Raw genomic sequence first — 5000 nt, 5'->3', positions numbered from 1 at the left:
AGAGTAGCCGTAACCATTTGTGCGGGTTGTCTTCAGCGACACGCACACCCGTCTTGTGTTTTGTTTCAAGGCAAGCGTTCGTGGGTTGATTGTTTGTTGTTGTTTGTTTGGGGGTGGGGGGGTTTATAGTTGTTGTTGTTTTTTTGTTGTTGCTGTTGTTGTTGTTTTGTGTGGGTTGTTTTTGTTTGGTTTTTTTTATTGTTGTTGCTGGTGGTGGTGGTTTTTTGTTGTTTTTGTTGGGTTTTTTTTTTTGTTTTTTTGTTTTTTTTTGGGGGGGGTTGTTTTTTTGGTTTTTTGTCGTTCAGGCTGGCTGTTTGTGTCATTGTAAATGAGTCACACACAGAGAGAGAGAGAGAGAGAGGGAGAGGGAGGGAGGGAGGAGGGGGGGACAGGGGGAGAGTGACAGAGAACGAAAGGAGGGGATAGAGAGAAGAAGGAAGGTAGGTGGGGGGGGGGGGAGGGGTGATGGTAGTGGTGTGGGGGGTGGGGTGGTGGGTGGGGTGGGTGGGGTGGGCGAGGGTGTTGGGGGGTGACGGTAGGGGTTTGGGGTGTGGGGTGGTGGGGGGGGAGGGAGGGAGGGAGGGGGATTGGGGGAGGGGAGAGAGAGAAGAATGGGTGAAGAGATAGATCGAGCGAGCTGGAGAGAAAAAGGAGAAACAGCTGAGAAACAGATATGCAGTCAAAGCGAGACAAGACACGACAAGACACGACAAGACAAGACAAGACACGACAAGACAAGACAAGACAAGACAAGACAAGACAAGAAAAGACACGACACGACAAGACAAGACACGACACGACCCAAACAGATAAGAACGACAAGACAAGACAAGGACAAGACAAGACAAAAACGGTGTGTCTTATTCACGAAGGCAGGAAACATTTTTGTTCTGCTCTGTATTGTTTTTCCATTGTATTGGTTGGTTGGTTGGTGGTGGTTTGGTTGGTTGGGTTTGGGTTTGGGTTTGGGTTTTGGTTTTGGTTTGGGTTTTGGTTTGGTTTTTTTGGGGGGGGTTTGGGTTTGGGTTTTGGGGTTGGGTTTTGGGTTTTGGTTTGGGTTTGGGTTTGGGGTTTTGGTTTTGGGTTGGTTGGTTTTGGGTTTGGGTTGGGTTTTGGGGGTTTTTTTTTGGTTTGGGTTTGGGTTTTGGGTTTGGTTTGGGGTTTGGGGTTTGGGTTTGGGTTTGGTTTGGTTGGTTGGTTTTGGTTTGGGTTTGGGTTTTTGGGGGTTTGGGTTTTGGGTTTGGGTTTGGTTTGGGTTTGGGTTTTGGGTTTGGGTTTTAAAGGGTTGGGTTTTGGGTTGGTTGGTTGGTTGGTTGGTTTGGGTTTGGGTTTGGGGGGGTTTTGGGTTTGGGTTTTGGTTGGTTGGTTGGTTTGGTTGGTTGGTTGGTTTGTTTGGGTTTTGGTTGGGGGGGTTTTGGTTTGGGTTGGGTTTTGGGTTTGGGCTTGGGTTGGGTTTGGGCTTGGGTTGGGTTTGGGCTTGGGTTGGGTTTGGGCTTGGGTTGGGTTTGGGCTTGGGGTGGGTTTGGGTTTGGGCTTGGGTTTGGGTTTGGGTTTGGGTTTTGGTTTTGGTTTGGGGGTTGGTTGGTTAGTTTGGTTTTTTGGGGTTGGTTGGTTGGGTTTGGGTTTTTGGTTGGTTAGTTTGGTTGGTTTGGGTTTGGGTTTGGGTTTTGGGTTGGTTATTTGGGGGTTGGTTTTTTGGTTTGGGTTTGGGTTTAAATTTTAGTTGGTTTGGTTGGTTTTTTTGGTTTGGGTTTGGGTTTGGGTTTGGGTTTGGTTTGGGTTTTTTTTTAGTTTGGTTGGTTTGGTTGGTTGGTTGGTTGGTTGGGTTTGTTGGTTTGGTTGGTTGGTTGGGGGGTTTGGTTTTTTTTGGGTTTTGGTTTGGGTTTGGGTTTTGTTTTTTTGGGTTTTGGGGTTTGGTTTGGGTTTTGGGTTTGGTTAGTTTTTTTGGGTTTGGGTTGGGTTTGGGGTTAGTTATTTGGGTTTTGGGTTTGGGTTTGGGTTTGGGTTTGGGTTTGGGTTTTGGGTTGGGGGTTTGGGTTTGGGTTTTTTTGGGTTTTGGTTTGGGGGTTTGGGTTTTGGTTTTGGGTTATTTTGGTTTGGGTTTGGGTTTGGGTTTGGGGTTGGGTTTGGGTTTTGGGTTTGGGTTTTGGTTTGGGTTTTGGTTTGGGTTTGGGTTTGGGTTTGGGTTTGGTTGGTTGGTTTGGTTGGTTGGTTGGTTTGGTTATTTTTGGTTTGGTTTTGGTTTTGGGTTTGTTTGGGGTTGGTTTTTTTGGGTTTTGGGTTTTTGGTTTTTGGGTTTGGGGTTGGTTGGTTTTTTGGGTTTGGGTTTGGGTTTTGGGTTTTGGTTTTGGTTTGGGTTTGGTTTGGGTTGGTTTTGGGGTTTGGGTTTGGGTTGGGTTTTGGTTTTTTTTGGGTTTTGGGTTTGGGTTTTGGGTTTGGGGGGTTGGGTTTGGGTTTGGGTTTTGGTTTGGGTTTTGGTTTGGGTTTTGGTTTGGGTTTTGGGGTGGTTGGGTTGGTTGGTTTTTGGTTTTGGTTGGTTGGTTTGGGGGGTTTGGGTTTGGGTTTGGGTTTGGGTTTGGGTTTGGGTTTTGGGGTTTGGTTTGGGTTTGGGTTTTGGGTTTGGGTTTGGTTTTGGTTTGGGTTTGGTTTTGGTTATTTTGGGTTGGGTTTGGTTGGTTGGTTGGGTTTGGGTTTGGGTTTGGGTTTTGGTTTTTTTTGGTTTGGGTTTGGGTTTTGGGTTTGGGTTGGGTTTTGGGGTTTGGGTTTGGGTTTGGGTTTGGTTTTGGGTTTGGGTTTGGGTTGGTTATTTTTGGTTTTTTTGGGGGGGGGTTATTTTGGGTTTGGTTTTTGGTTGGTTAGTTTGGGGGGTTTGGTTGGTTGGGTTGGTTGGTTAGTTTGGTTGGTTTGGGTTTGGTTTGGGGGGGGGTTGGGGGGGTTTATTTGGGTTTGGGTTTTGGTTTGGGTTTGGGGGTTTTGGGTTTGGGTTTTGGGTTTTGGTTTGGGTTTGGGTTTGGTTATTTTGGGTTTGGGTTTTTTGGGGGGGGGTTGGGTTTGGGTTATTTTTATTTGGGTTTTTGGTTTGGGTTTGGGTTTGGTTGGGTTTGGGTTTGGTGGGGTTGGGTTTGGTTTGGTTTGTTTATTTGGGTTTTTTGGTTTGGGTTTGGGTTTTGGGTTTGGGTTTAATTTTGGGTTTGGTTTTGGTTTTGGTTGGTTGGTTGGTTAGTTTAGTTTTTTTGGTTTTTGGTTTGGGTTTGGGGTTTGGGTTTGGGTTTTGGGGGGTTTGGGGTTGGTTGGTTATTTTGGGTTTGGGTTTTGGGTTTGGGTTTGGTTTGGGGGGGTTTATTTTTGGTTTGGGTTTTGGGTTTGGGGTTGGTTTTTTGGGTTTTTGGGTTGGGTTGGTTTTGGTTTTGGGGTTGGTTATTTTGGGTTTGGGTTTTGGTTTGGGTTTGGTTTTGGTTTGGGGTTATTTTGGGTTTGGGGTTTGGGTTTGGGTTTTGGTTGGTTGGTTATTTTGGGTTTGGGTTTTGGTTTGGGTTTGGGGTTGGTTGGTTAGTTTGGGGGTTTGGGTTTGGGTTTGGGTTTGGTTTGGGTTTGGGTTTGGTTATTTTGGGTTTTGGGTTTTTGGTTTTGGGTTGGTTGGTTGGTTGTTTAGTTGGTTTTGGTTTTGGTTTGGGTTTGGGTTGGGTTTGGGTTTTGGGTTTGGGTTTGGTTTTGGTTTGGTTATTTTTGGGTTTGGGTTTTGGGTTTGGGTTTGGTTTGGGTTTGGTTTTATTTTTATTTGGTTTTGGGTTTGGGTTTGGTTTGGGTTTGGGTTTGGGTTTTGGGTTTGGGTTTGGGTTGGGTTTTGGTTATTTTGGGTTTGGGTTTTGGGTTTTGGTTGGTTGGGTTGGTTAGTTTATTTGGGTTTGGGTTTGGGTTTGGGTTTTGGTTGGTTGGTTTGGTTGGTTTTTTTTTTTGGTTATTTTGGGGTTGGTTTGGTTGGTTGGTTGGTTGGTTTTTTTGGTTTGGTTTTGGGTTTGGGTTTGGGTTTTGGTTTGGTTTGGGTTTGGGTTTGGGGTTGGTTTTGGGTTTGGTTTTAGTTTGGTTGGTTTGGTTGGGGGGTTTGGTTTGGGGTTAGTTTGGTTGGTTTGGTTGGTTGGTTGGTTGGTTATTTTGGGGTTTTTTTTGGGGTTGGGTTTTGGTTTGGGTTTTTGGTTGTTTGGTTTTTTTGGGGTTGGGTTTGGGTTGGGTTTGGGTTTTGGTTGGTTGGTTTGGTTGGTTTGGTTGGTTTGGGTTGGGTTTTGGTTTTGGTTGGTTAGTTTTTTTTGGTTTTGGTTGGTTGAGTTGGGTTTTTTGGTTTTGGGTTTTGGTTCTTTGGGTTTGGGTTAATTTTTTGGGTTTGGGTTTTGGGTTTGGGGTTGGGTTTGGGTTTGGGTTTGGGTTTTGGTTTTGGTTTTGGGTTTGGGTTTTTTTTGGGGTTTGGTTTGGGTTTGGTTTGGGTTTTGGTGGTTGGTTTTTTTTGGTTGGTTGGGTTTGGGTTTTGGGTTGATGGGGGGGTTTGGTTGGTTGGTTATTTTGGGTTTGGGTTTGGTTGGTTGGTTAGTTTTTTTTGGGTTTGGGTTTGGGTTTGGTTTGGGTTTTGGTTATTTTGTTTTGGTTTTTTTGGGTTTGGGTTTGGGTTTTGGGGTTAAATTTTTTTTTGGTTTGGTTGGTTGGTTGGTTGGTTATTTTTGTTGGGTTTTGGGTTTTGGTTTTTTTTTGGTTTGGGGTTATTTTTGGGGGGTTTTGGGTTTTGGGTTGGTTGGTTGGTTTTTTGGGTTTGGGTTTGGGTTTGGGTTTGGTTTGGGTTTTGGTTATTTTTTTTTTTTTTTGGGTTTTGGGTTTGGGTTTGGGTTGGTTAGTTTGGTTGGTTTTGGTTGGTTGGGGGTTTGGTTTGGTTGGTTATTTTGGGTTTGGGTTTTTGGTTGGTTTGGGGGTTTGGGGTTTGTTTTTTTGGGTTTTGGGTTTGGGTTTGGGGTTTA

The sequence above is a fragment of the Babylonia areolata genome, chromosome 27 (genome assembly GCF_041734735.1).
Source record: "Babylonia areolata isolate BAREFJ2019XMU chromosome 27, ASM4173473v1, whole genome shotgun sequence".
Taxonomy (NCBI): domain Eukaryota; kingdom Metazoa; phylum Mollusca; class Gastropoda; order Neogastropoda; family Buccinidae; genus Babylonia; species Babylonia areolata.
Note: the sequence above shows the minus strand (reverse complement) of the source record.